Raw genomic sequence first — 14,647 nt, 5'->3', positions numbered from 1 at the left:
TCTAGGTCTAGTTTAGATTGATATAGACTAAATTTCTAGACTTAAAATGTAGATTTTTATTTCCAAATGTTTTGATCAATATTGCAATGTTATAGTTGCATTAAAAAATGCCTATAGCTCTGTTGGTATTTGTGATGGGACATCGAACAGATGTTTATGAAGTATAAGCTAGATACCTGTTCTTTTATTGTTTTTTCAATTACAAATTAATACCAAAAGATAATCTAAAATCGCTCGGCTAACATATTGTTCATATCCGGTTGTTGTCATGCCGTAATGTGTAATATATCTCTTTATCAATAATAGGCTATGGCCTGATTGTGAAGTTAGATTTTGATGATTTTTGATTTAAGGCACATCGGCAAAATTTAGGCCATGTCGTGCCTGCAGTCCCTTTAGGACTACTCTCTCTCTCTAAACAACAAGGGCCAGATTCTATACAGTCATATCATTAAAATCAAGGTCTATTCACAGTTAAAATAGTAAAGGTAGTAAAAATTTAAATATTTGGTAAAAATCTAATCTAAATAGTGCATGTTCACAAATTCATAAATCAGATCTTCGTAGATAGCCCCACTTCCCGAATAAAGCCCAGTACCTTCCCAGGGTCGACATTATCAAATAGTGTTTTTAAATTAGTGGCTCTAAAATATTTCGCCCTGACATCCTGGTATCTGGGGCAATCAACGAGGATATGTTCCACGGTGAGGCGAGAGTCACAGTACTCACAAAGTTGCGGCTCCTCTCTCTTCAGTACAAAAGAGTGCGTGATGTAGGTGTGGCCAATCCTAAGTCTGGACATGGTCCTTGCTACCACGCCTTGTCAGACCCTTAGATGTGGGCTGCCACCTGACATCCGCCACAATCTGCCTGAGTTTACTGTGAGTCTCAGCCTCCCTTCGGTTCTGCCACTCTCGATAGGTGGCAGAGGCAATACTTTGTCTCAGGTCCGAGTAGGGAATTTGGGTTCCTGACACCGCATGATTTAGGGCTCTCTTTGCTTCTCTGTCTGCGGCTTCGTTTCCCTCAATGCCAACATGGGAGGGACCCAGATGAAGGTTACATCCTTACGGTCGGCTGTTATTTGATCCAACAGCTTCAGGCTCTTATGTACCAATGGGATGTTAGTCTTCATCCACCCCAAAGCTTGCAATGCAGATTTGAAGTCGGAGCAGATTATAAATTTCCTCCTTTCTGATGCTTTTACGGCCATAAGTGCAAGCAGTATTGCGTGCAATTCGGCCGTAAAGATGGAGCAGCCATCGGGGAGTCTACGGGAGATTGTTTTGTTCCGAAAGGAGCAGGCACACGCAACCTTTCCCTCCATTTTGGATCCGTCTGTGTAGATGGTGCCACAATCTCCGTAGCTCTCCTGCAGTTCCCTAAAGTGGACTTGTAGTATGCTTGGGTCTGTATTTTCTTTTTTGAAATTAAGGAGGGATAAATTTAATTTGGGTTTATTCATTAGCCAAGGAGGATTCTGAGGGATTTCTATTTTAGAGATTTGGTCAATGAATGGGGTTAAATTTTGGATGGGTTCTCTCATTCGAAGGCCCAACGGCTGTATGACGTTAGGCATTCGATTGTATAATTCTACCTCTGTGGGGTTAAATATGGAGTCAAAAGCAGGGTTCGTGGGGTTGGATTTTAGCTTGACTATATACTGCATTGCAAGCTTTTTCATTCTTATATCCATGGGGAGTTCTCTAGCCTCCACATGGAGACTTGGGATAGGTGATGTACGAAACGCGTCGAGACAGAGACGCAGGGCAGCATTTTGTATTGTTTCCAGTATTTTTAGGTACGACTTCCTTGCTGCTCCATATATTATGGATCCGTAGTCTAGCTTGGATCGAATTAAACTCCGATAAAGCAGCAGCAAGGTATCTCTGTCAGCTCCCCAGTCCGTATGGCTGAGTACTCTTAGTATGTTTAATGACTTTTGGCATTTCTTCTTAAGTTCCTTAATGTGGGGGAGAAAATTAAATTTGGAATCTAAGGTGAAGCCTAAAAATTGTGTAGTTTTCACGACAGGGATCTTCTTTTTGTGTATAAATAGTTCAGGGTCTGGGTGGTGTCCCCTTAGATTACAAAAATGCATACTAACTGTTTTGGAGTCTGAGAATTTGAAACCATTATAGTTTGCCCAACTCTGAATTTTGTTTAAACATAACTGTAATTTTCTTTCTAAGGTGTTCATGTTTTTCCCATAAGTAAAAATGACAAAGTCATCAACATACAAAGAGCACTCTATGTCAGGGGACAGCGCATTTATGATGCTATTTATTTTAATGTTGAACAGGGTGACTGACAATGCTGCCCTGGGGTACACCCATTTCCTGGTCATGAGTGTCAGAAGCGTAGTTGCCCACTCGAACCTGAAATTTTCGATCTTTCAGGAATTCCTCCACAAGACGGGGGAGGTGTCCATTAAGCCCCATAAGTGCCAGGCCACGTAGAATGCCATGTTTCCAGGTTGTGTCATAGGCCTTTTCTATATCGAAGAATACAGCTACTAGATGTTCTCTTCTGAGTAATGCATTTCTAATATAAGCTTCCAGCCTTACCAGGTGGTCAGTTGTTGTCCGCCCCTGCCGGAATCCGCACTGGTAGTTTGAGATCACTTTATTCCTTTCCAGGTACCAGACCAGCATACTGTTAATCATTCTTTCCATGGTTTTGCAGATGCAGCTTGTTAGTGCTATTGGTCGATAGTTAGCTGGGTCAGAGCCGTCTCTTCCCGGTTTAGGTATCGGTATAACTGTGGCTTTCCTCCAGCTGTTTGGGAAAGCGCCTGTTTGCCACACACAGTTATAGACCCCTAGTAGGACTGCCAATGAGGGTTCGGGAAGGTGCTTGAGGAACTGGTAATGGATTTCGTCTTCTCCAGGCGCTGTGTCATGTGACTTGTCCAGCGATTCCCTCAGTTCCTCAAGCGAGAACGGTTTGTTGTAGTCTTCATTGTTCTCTGACCTGAAATCAATGGGGTGTCTTTCCTCCCTGGTTTTGACTTTTTGGAACTCTGGCGTGTAGTGTGCAGTGGATGATTTTTCTGCTATTGAGGATGCAAGGCAGTCAGCTATTTCTCTGGGGGACGTGACAGTTCGTCCTTGGTTTTTCAAATGCCCTATTGCATTTGATTCTTTCCCTTTGATTCGCCTTACTGCCTTCCAAACCGCTCTAGCAGAAGTTTTGGCATCCAGACTGCCGACAAAACTTCTCCAGGAATTCCTTTTGGCTGACCGTATGGTTTGTCTAGCCTTTGCTCTAGCTATTCTGAATAGCTTTAGGTTTTCCTGGGAAGGATTCTTTATAAATGCAGCCAGTCGTTTTTTCCTATCACCAATAGCACTTTTGCAAGCTGTATCAAACCATGGTTTGCTAGGCCGTTTTGGATTTGCAGAGGTTAGGGGTACAACTTTCCTGGCTATACTTAGTAGCTTGCTAGCAAAGGTATCAGCTGGGTTCTGTTCATGGAGGATATTTTCTGTGATATCCTCAGAGCATCTTTTTTGGAATTGTTCCCAATCGGCCTTATTCAGTTTCCACCGCTGAGGTCGTCCCAATGAAGGGAGATTGTTAGTAATGATGATTGGGAAGTGATCACTTCCCCGTAGATCATTGCTAACTGACCATTTAAAATCGTCCAGAAGTCCGGGGACGCATACGGTGAGGTCAATGCATGTGAATGATCCAGTTCCTGGGTGCAAGTAGGTCGGTGATGCATCATTAAGTATGCATAAATCATGTTGGAGGAAGATATCCTCCAGCATACGACCTCTTGTGTCGGTATTGTTGGATCCCCACATGGTGTTATGGGCATTGAAATCCCCAAGGATTAAATAAGGCCGGGGGAGTTGTTTCAATAGGTCCTCCATGTCTGTTCGGTTTAATGGAGCGCCTAGTGGTAGATACAGGCTGCAGCAAGTGACAACCATGTGAAGGGTTATCCTAGCTGCTGTAGTGTGGTCTGTAGTTTTACCCTCTCATGGGGGATGCTATCCTTTACAAGGATACAGACTCCACCTGATGCTCTCTCTGCATCCTCAGCATTCTTGCTATAAGCACGGTAGCTTCGGAAGCTGATGCAATCTTTCAGAAATGATTTCTGTAAGCAAACAGCTACAGGAGTCTCAGAGTCCATCAGTAGCTGCATTTCCTCGTAATTGGCCTTGAGGCCTCTACAATTCCACTGTACAATTCTGCAATCTATGTCTTATTCTAGATGACCTACTTGGAGCTATTTGGCCTTAGGAGGCCCCCGGAGGGGTTTCCCTTTATTCCAGTGACCTTGGTATTTTTATTCTTGGGTTTAGATGGAGAGGAGGACAACCCCCTTTTGAGGGAAATCTTTCTCTCTGGAAAAAGGAGTTTCCTCTGGTTAGAGCGGAGGTCATTTCGTCCTCTCTCGCCTCGTGCATCCTCTCCGCTTTGATTTCTCCCCTTAGGGAGTTGGTCAACCTCTAATTCGGTAGATGTTGGGGTGTCTGGCTGGGTTCTCTGAGGAGAACCTGTGTCAGACATGATGTCTCCGAGTTCTCCCGGAGTATTGGTTTTGACATGCTGCTCAGTCTCCATGCTCTCATCAGCGAGCACAGAGAACCTGTTCTTTAGCATGACAACAGGGCTTTCTTGTTTCTTCAGAGGTGTGTTCTTTGGCGGTGTTTTCTTCTGAGTTGGAGGAGGATGAGGGGGTGGTGGGGTCAATGTGTCCGTCTGTGTGACTATGGATCTTCATATCTTAGCAACAGCCTGGGCGTAGGTCTTTGTCAAGCCGAATTGACCCTTGGGTAGGGCCAATACAGCCGATTTCGCCTGGCTGAAGGCACATCCATTTCTTGCCTTGTACTCCTGCACGGCAACCTCCTGTTTCCACACAGGGCAGTCCTTGGAGTAGGCTGAGTGGCCAGCTTGACAGTTTGGGCACTTGAACTGGACTGTGCAGCCCTTGTCCTCATGACCCTCTCCAGCACATCTGGCACACACAGTGTTCCTCTTGTAGACTGCCGCGCCGTGTCCATAACCCTGGCACTTGAAGCACCTCATGGGGTTAGGTATTTAGGGCCTCACTGGAACTCGTAGGTATCCTGCCTTCACTTACTCTGGCGGTGTCCTAGTTCTGAATGTGAGGATAATAGTGGCGGTTTTGACCTCCTCACCATCCCTGCGCCTGGTAATGCGCCGGGCATTGGTGACTCCTTCAATGCCCTCCACTATTTCCTTCTCGGAACATTCCAGTAGGTCCCTAGAGCTGATTACACATCTGCTGGTGTTCAGACTCTTGTGTGGCATGACTTCCACTTGGAGATCACAGAGTCTTCTGCATCTTAAAAGCCCATCAGAGTGTGTCTTGCCATCTACTTCTACAAGAAGTTCCATTGATTTGTGTAGCTTAGACACACTCTTGGGCTCTCCCACTACTGACTTGAGTCCCTTATAGATAAGGAAAGGGCTCAGCTTTGTCAGACTTTTCCCCTCTTCTGTGCACCTGACCACCAAAAATGATGGCCAGGTAGTACAGCTTTTTGTGGCCTCCTCCTTTTTTGCCTCAATACGGCGTCTCTTGCCCAGACTTAAATCTGGGGCAAGTAGTTTGTTGGTTTTTTTTTTGTCCATATATATTCTTGTTAATTCGGCACCTGTGCTCCCCATCCGCCATCGAGTCCAACAAGGGGACGGGCCATTCGGAAGTCCAGAATGAGCCCGCCAGGGCTACACAGGTGCTATACTCAGTCAGCTGCTGCATCGGACATGTGTCCGATAAAGCAGCTCCCTGATTGACCCTCCAGCCACCGAAGACCTATGCTGGTAGCTTGGCATGACCAGCCGACTGACCCAGAGCGGGCCATCTGGGCCTCAGGTCTAGGGGAACTTGGAGCCAAAGTATTGTGTTGTGGTGGTTTATCCTCAGATAGCCACCACTCAAACACCAGGATCTCTTTATCCCCCCTTACCCGTCGCAGTCCACGGCAAACGGACTGGTCTAGGACGTAGTGAGATATTTAGAGATAAGGAGACAGAGTGATGATCAATGAAGGCAGACTGAGGAAAAGAGGAGACAGACACAATGATAGAAAAGAAGTAGGGCACTTTTGAGCTCCAAAAGTGCTTAGGAAAGAGGAGCGCAGTTTAACGTCATCTCTCGGGACGAGATTGTGAAGTTAGAACGCTAAATTTATTTTCTCGAAGGTCACGGGTTCATCCCCCGTCGTCCAGTGGGAGGTTTAGATAAGGAAGTAAAGAACATCTCAAAACATTTTACAGAAAAAAAAATATTTTTACAACGCTGAATGAGTCTTTAAAACATTTTTAATTTTGACAATTTAAACAAAATCATTTCTTTAATATTTATTACAAATAGGTGGATTCGACAAGGATCCGACTAGGACCGGGCCGTCTCTGAGTTTGTGTGATAACACAAACTCTCTTTCTAGTCTTGTTTTGTTTGTTGAAGGTACTGGAAATTAAACAAATCATTTTCGTTTCCACTTAAAATTACATCTATTTTTTCTATCATTGTTTTCTTTTGATTTGGGCAAAATTAAACCATACTCTCTTTGTGATGTTATTTAACTCTAATTTCTAAACAAAATTAAAGACCAAAAATAATAGACAAAAATATATCTTGTTCTATACATCAGAAATACGTTACACACAAATACACATAAAAACATAGATATGTATCATTCTTCGGTAAAGAAATAATACAATGAATATCAACAATGTGATCAAAATATTTTGCGTCAAAACGTCCCTAGCACTAAAAACTAAAAAGGCTGCGCAAAAATGACCATCGCGCCAAAACGGCTGCGCAAAAACGTCCTGCTTTGCCAAAAGAAAATGGGGTGAAGCATGGCTGTGTGCTTGCTCCTACTCTACTTGCTATCTTCTTTAGCGTAATGCTGGGTCAAATGAGACAGAGATTGCACGAAGACACCAACACCAGGTGAACATTGTCAAGAACTCACGTTATGAACTGAACTTATAGAGTGCCACATTGCCATACGCTATACGCTATACGCTATATATATATATATATATATATATATATATATATATATATATATATATATATATATATATATATATATATATATATTAATAGTTACGTTTCTCATTAACCAGGCTCTCTGCAAACTGCATCACACGACACAACCAATCTAAAGAACTTAATAACCCAGGGCTACAGTAACAATTTAATATTAAATACATTACAAATACAGTAAAGTTGGCAACAATATTACACGACTATCCGAACACATGGCTATGCTCCGGAATGACTTCACACACCGTGCTGGTTCTGAGCTCGCCTCGTACTGGTCACATTGCGAGGTAACGTGAGGTGATTTGACTCCAACACATTCGCTCTTATATAGGGTCCCAACAGGCCTTCTAGAACAGCTTGACCACTTTAATTGATAACATTCGCTGCGACTTGCGTGCGTAATATTTACAACAGAAGTCCTTGCCGAACTGGCGTGTGCTGTCACTAGTCACGGTTGACCGCTATTCTAGCGCTGACCTGGGGCGATTTGCGTAGTCTAAAAAAAAAAGCACTACCCCCATCTGTGTCACTATCAGGTTTATAACAATATATATTTATTGGTGGACTATGAAAGAAATGTAAGTAAAGTCATATATGAACTGTTACCTGGAGATGGGAAACAAACGGAACCGAACTGGAACATCACTTACGACCTAACCGAACCCGAACTTTAAAAAAGATCGGTACGAAAAGAACCGAACGAACAGTGGCGTAACTAAGGGGGGGGGATGGGGGGGAGAATTTTAAAATCCCCCCGGGCCCCCGCCTAGGGGGGGCCCCCAAATGGGTGTCCGAAATTTATTTGTAAATACATAAATTAATATATTTGATTGACAAATAGTGTCAACGGGTGTCTTGTCGTTTTTAATCAACATTTATGGATTAAATTTATCACAAAGACTAAACCTAGATATTTTAAAAATATTTTTGCCTCAGAGATCAGTTTTTAAATATGAAATCTGTTGTTCATTTTAAACTTTGTTGCCACGAATAAAACTGCATGATATACAGCGAATTCCAGGTATCTTGTTACCTTTAGTAATAATAGATCTAAATGGCGAGTATTATATGGCTACACTAATTAACCTTGAAGCAAAATTTACAGAATCGAGTATAACTAAAAGTTATTCTTAACAATGCTAAAATTGTCCATTTTTCGGGTTTGGCGTCTATAATTTCAGTATTAAACTTCACACTCGAGTTATTACCCCTCTATTCATCTTTCCTCAATCCAATGGAAACTCTCTCTTTTTAATTACATCTAATGATCTAGTCCTTTTGCTTTCGCACAAAACATAAACAAAAAATAATGACGTAATATCATATAATATTAATACATCCTTCCTATTGAAGTTATTATCACACCCTTCCTTTTAAAGTTCTTAATAGTGATATCTACTAGCAGGGCCGGCCCTAGCATTTGCGGGGCCCTATGCAAAACGGATCGCGAGGGGCCTACTCTGGGTAGGGATAAGCATAATGTCAAAATTATTTTTTTTTTGAATTAGAAAATAGGCCTACTTTCGTCTTTGCAATAAATTTTTATCAAATGAAAGCTCGCAATGCCACTTTTTATTTATTGGCACCCCAAAACGTCAATTTCGTCTATTCTTCAGGAGATTTGAATAAATTCAAAAAAAGTTCAGGACTTTATCGTATATTTTGCCTTTTCATGAGATTTCCTGGAGGCCCTGAAAAATCAGGAGGTCGCGAAAACCCTGTTATTTTATATACGTTATAATTGTTTAATTTAATAATGTACACTTGGAATTAGCGCGGGGCCTATGAAAGCGCGGCGCCCACTGCGACCGGAACTGTCTACTAGGAACTTTAACAATTCGTCCACTTCTGAATGTCTTGACCGAACAAGTTCTCTAGACGTTGGTCTATAACTGTCTGTTTCGTTTGTTCCAACAGTTTGCAGTTCATTGTCTCCATCGGTATCATAGTACCCAGAGATGTCTTCATCGAAACTCTTATTTAAAAAGCGTTGATTTCTTCTGTATGTTTTTCCTTCGTTTGTCTTTATGATGTAAGATCTGGGTGCTGAATGTTTTTTTATGACAACTGCTTTCTGCCATGTTTGACCTAGACAACTCTCCGACAGAATAATCTTTAGGTAGCCTTGCTTTTGCATCGTATTTCACTTAGCTTTTCATCTGTCGTTCGTTGAGTAATGTCTCTGCATTTTCAGCTACCAATGGTTTCAATAGTTTGTGATCAGTTGGAATGATTCCATGAGTCTTCTACTCGTCAGCAGTTCTGATGGTGAATACGGCAGTCCACTTATCGGAGTATTTCTATACTCGGGCATAACGAGATATGGATCTTTCCCACTTTTGTATACCCTGAATCCTTTTGCTTTCGCACAAAACATAAACAACCAACAATGACGTAATGCCATATAATATTAGCACAGAATCTTCTTCATGCAGTGGAAAATTAAGAATTTATTGCCTATCTGGAATTCTGGTCAAAGCTCCTGTGCCCAATTAATATAGTTCGGAAGAAACTACAAAAGTCTGGACTGCATATACAGGAAGCTGCTAAAGAAATTAGCACCCTTTCATGCTTTCTGCAAAATGATGAGAAACTGACAAAAACCCAATCCATCGAAAAAGCAAAAGAAGTTAGTGAATACTATGGATTCCCTGTAATCAAAACAACCATATGAAAGAAAAGACTTGATGGGAAGTTGAGTTCTAATGTAGGACTGTCAATACAAATGCAATTCAAACGTGTTGTGACAGAAGTGCTGGACAGATTTCATATGGAAATGAAGGGCAGATTCCAAAGGCTGGAAAGAAAATGGATACCTTTGGGTTTCTTCTTGAACCAAGACACCTGTTAGAAGACACGCTTGTGACAAACTGTGCTACTTTTCCTGTTTGTATGAAGAAATAAATGGCAAATCGCTTTTTCAATGATGTCATTGATGCACGAGCACTTTTCATCAACAAACCAGTAATACAATCACCAATAGACATATTGAGGAAACAGGCTTCATATGGGAATTACGTGTGCTCAAACTTTGCAACCTCCTCCGAATACCGCTAACTCAGGCCACTTCCATTACGTCATGTGAGAGATCATTCTCAAAGCTCAAGTTCATCAAAAACTATCTCAGGAGCACAATGACGCAAGAAAGGCTTATCATGGCCTTAATGTCAGTGAAGTCACAAATACTAGAAAGTATCGATGTAGTTGATGTTATAGATGTCTTTGCTGCACAGAATGCACGACGTGAAGCGATATTAATTTAGATTTGTCACGTGTGCATTATTTAACTAATAAACAAAGGTATTATTCATTAAAAGAGTCTTGATGATTACTTTTTGTTAAGTTTACTGATATACGGAACCAATTTGATTTGGGGCTTATATATTTTTGCTTACATTATCTCATGACATATGTCGAATGTCAAAATGCAAGGGGCCCCCAAAGAGGTCAATCCCCCCGGGCCCCCAAATCCCTAGTTACGCCCCTGCGAACGAACTGTCCTTACCTTGACCGAACTGTGCTTAAGATTTTGTAATATTTTTTTTTTACTAAGAGATGATTTGCCATTTATTTTTTAATTTTTGGAAAATTTTGGATCTTTTTCTATTGATTCACTGCAAATTGGTATCTGGAAATTTAGGCACCGGATATTTAGGCACCTGCAAATTTAGGCACCCGGAAATTTAGGAACCCGGATATTTAGGCACCCGGATAATTAGGCACCCGAAAATTTAGGCACCGGATAATTATGCACTTTTTCACAAGGCGGAAAATTAGGCACCGTAAAATTAGGCACTCTTTAATTAGCGACCTTAATTTGCAAATCATTTTAAAATGTTAACGTATATTTTATCCTTAGGCTATGGGCTATCGGTGACGTTTTAATAAATAGCAACTAAAACGATTCTAACTAAAGAAAAGCTGATAAAATGGGAAAAAATGACAATCATGACAATGTATGGAAAAAAATGACTCCTGACTCCTGAGTCATTATATAATATAGACATCACAGGATTCAGGGGAGGGGAGGTAAAGATGATTCTCCGCTCATTGCTTTAGTCCATCACCAACCCCTAAGATTGACATGTTAGTTTTTTAAATTAATGATTATGCAATTTGTGTAGATATTTAGTTACTAATGTAAATACTTTAGATTAAAAAGTATTATAAAATATTTTTATTATGTCAGAGAGTTTTGGCGATAAATATAATCGCAATCGCCCTCTGCTTGTGGGAAAGGGAGGTGTCGTACTTTTAAAATGGAATTGGCGTTGGGGGGGGGGGGGAATAACATCCCTCTTAAAGGAGATGATTTCTCGCAGGTTGATGTAAACTTGGTTTTCGATACACTTACTACATCCCATTAATTAGTGCAAATATCATATTTACGTGGGAAGGCGGCACCGGCTGAGTGGTAAAGCGCTTGTCTTGCGATCCGAGGGCGTCACAGGTTTAAATCCTTATGAAGACTGCGGTTTTTTACTTTCAGGATGTTAAGGTCACCTCTGAATCCACCATGTTCTAATGGCTAATTGACGTTAGTTGGGGAAAAAGTAAAGGCAGTTTGTCGTTGTGATGGTTACAGGACACGGTTCGTTAATCATGGACCACAGAAAAAGATTACCTTTACATCATCTGCACTATAGATCGTAAGGTCTGAAAGGGAAACTTTTTTTTAATTATATCCACGGGTTTCTAATAAAAGTGCTTGCCTTTTTTTATTTAATGATTTTTGTATGTGTCTTGTATGTTCTTCGGAGAGCGACACGAGTATTATAAATTAAAATGGCCCATCGGCCAAATAAGGTTTTACATCGCTGTTTTGTGTAATTAATGATTGAATTAAACATTATTAAATGTACCTGATTTTGTTATTACCTAATTTCATAACATCGAACCGAACCCGAAATTTAAACCTTACCAAACCGAACTAAACCCGAACTTTACTCGTCATCAAACCGTACCTAACCCCGAACTTTAAAAGTTGGGTTCGATTCCCATCTCTACAGTGTAATCATATAATGAACTCTAAGTGATTCTAGATACACAAAAGTGAAAGTCCCCATTGTAGTGGGAAGTGTGGTCGAGAGGCTATGTACGCTCTAGTCTTGCTAGACTTGGCTACATATGAAGGGGGCTCGAGGCTGGACACCCGACTCGAGAAGAGTTGTGTTTACTGAGAGTCCAAAGACAGCACCGAAAACCTTCTCCCAGATACCCCCTCTCCCCCACTGGTCCACAACTGAGATTGAACCATAGTGCTCTGAGTATGCATGAAAGTAGAGCTATAGAAAAGCTTTAATAATAATAAGTATTATTATTAATATTATTCTTTCAAGAAAAAAGTGACTATTATGTTTGTGTTGATCTTCCCCATTCAATGAAATGCCCTTGCAAAGACTTGACAGTACCTTTTTTTTTTAGTAAGGACAGTAATAGAAAAATATTGACTTTTTTTTCAAGGGGGGAGGAATCTGTGAGACAGTTATTATTATTTGTCTGTATAGAGACGCACCATAGTTGACAGACTTTGAACGCGACATTGAGTGACGTCTCGTATTAGTTGGGTTCTAGATTATTTATGTTAATATAGCCTGTTTGAGTTAGGACTTCATGTACAATAACTTGTATTACGGACAGAGACTCGACTGTGATTTTTTTTAGTGTTAAACTTCATTCAAGTCTATAAAGGTTTGGAATTAGTGTTTCTACTAGTATAATGTTTGTTGGTTCTTATCCTGTTGTAGTTTAGGTGCATCTAATGCATTCGTACAAGAAACCCAGACATCTCCAGAGCAATCTGTTGAAGTCAGACAGCCATCAACAACTACAAGAGCATTTATAATATAGAGCATAAAAGTGTTTTTCTAGTGTCATTCAAGTGTTGCTTGAATCAGACTAAAAACCCAATCTCATAAGTAATATTTATGTTTCTAACCTGAATGGCTCGATCAAAACATTTTAAAAATCTATATAATTTACTAAATATATAATTGACATTTTCATTTCTAGTTATCATTAAGTTTTAATCATTCTAGGTAATCAATAATCTTATAAATATTTGTTCATAAAAACGTTGAAAATTACCTTTCGCTGCTATCAAAGTTGGAATGGCCAAGACAAAAACGTAGTAGAATTGATGGACATCCATGGAACTATTCTCTATATCTGTAAAATAAAATACATACATATATAATTCTAGGCCTTCATTAAGACAAATAATTTAAAGTTAAGTTAAATTTTCTAGATACAGAAAAATGAATATAATTTAATTATTACACAAAAAAAAAATCGATATATACGGTAGACGTTCAATGTGTGTTGTAGTGAAAATGATTTATATATGATAGAAATGTAGCTTGGCTTTTCTTTATATGCAGCAGTTACTTGACCAGCCAGTTATCAAGTGGTATGGTTGCGCTACGTGGTGACATTGAAGTGAGAGACAACTCACCACTTGTTCCGCCCTTTTCAAATGTCCAATAGGAAGCTCCTCCTCCTTTCGATTGCTCTGTTTTCACATTAGCCGAAAATAACTTTTTTTTTTTGGCTTCCATAGTAAACAATAGAATCATTCATTTCAATTAACTTAAAACCTTTTATAAGTTCAGTGTTGGTTCTATTCGTTTTCTTTTTATATCAGGAAGTTTTGTAGCTATAAACTTTTTTTTTAAACATTGGTTCAGCAAGTTTACCTATATGTAGGCAGAAACTAGAAAACGTCAAAAAAATTGTTTATCTGGAAAGCACCATATCATCAAACGTCAACCTAGACGAAGAGGTAGACATCAGTGTTGCAGCTGCCAGTGCTGCTTTTTGGCAGGCTTCAAGGACTAGTGTAGCAACGGAGAGCATATCCACAAAACTGAATGTCTACAGTGCTGTAGTTCTCCCGTCAGTCTTATTTGCATCAGAGATATGGACCTTATATTCCCGCCACATAAAAAAAGCTAAACTCCTTCCACCTACGCTTTCTAAGAAGTATCTCCAAGGTTGGTTGGTCCGAACACATACCAGACACAGAAATCTTAAAACTGTCCAACATGAATAGTATAAATGCGACATTAAAAAGGTCATAACTTCCATGGACAGGACATGTAGTCCGCATGCCGGACAATCGCCTTCCCAAACGACTTCTGTACGGGGACTTGTGTGCAGGAAAGCGCTCCCAGGGAGTTTAATACCTAGCTCTCGATCGCTCCACATGGCGTGATGATGTGAGTCTTGGAGTCTCGAGATTTGAAGCAAGATGAATGACCAGAGTGGAAGAGCGCCGAACCAACAAAAAGTTGAGAGAAGAAGCAGGCCTGTCTGAAACTGACCAGACCTACATATATATATATATATATACATGTATAAATATATATTTTATACATGGGCGTAGCCAGGATTTTTTTTGAAGGAGGGGGGGTTGGGGGGATTATGTTCGCACCTCCAACCCCCCGCGAAAAAAATATATGTATAAATGTATGTGTGTTTGTGTGTAAATAATTAATCTTTATTACATTCTGACCCCTTATTCTTGTGGAAGACATTCATTGTGCCCTAGAATATGTTCTTCCTGGAGTTAGTGGTCAAATTGTAGACTCCCCGCCCTTGCCA

At 40.4% G+C, this 14,647-nt stretch overlaps 1 protein-coding gene across 3 annotated transcripts in view; it reads right to left on the bottom strand.

Annotated features, from left to right (window-relative positions):
• The window catches only part of LOC129922858 (craniofacial development protein 2-like), an 80,222-nt gene extending 66,786 nt beyond the window's left edge, over positions 1-13,436 (bottom strand). For all 3 annotated transcript variants that reach the window (XR_008774811.1, XR_008774812.1, XR_008774813.1), the window contains exons 1-2: positions 13,325-13,436; positions 13,133-13,213 (exon numbers count right to left, since the gene is read on the bottom strand). The gene's annotated coding sequence lies outside the window, so the exon portion shown is untranslated. The remainder of the gene's footprint in view (positions 1-13,132; positions 13,214-13,324) is intronic.
• Between the last annotated feature and the right edge of the window lie 1,211 nt (positions 13,437-14,647).

Source organism: Biomphalaria glabrata, chromosome 14 (assembly GCF_947242115.1).
Source record: "Biomphalaria glabrata chromosome 14, xgBioGlab47.1, whole genome shotgun sequence".
In the NCBI taxonomy this organism is placed as follows: Eukaryota; Metazoa; Mollusca; class Gastropoda; family Planorbidae; genus Biomphalaria; species Biomphalaria glabrata.
This window is presented reverse-complemented; position numbering and strand designations above follow the sequence as displayed.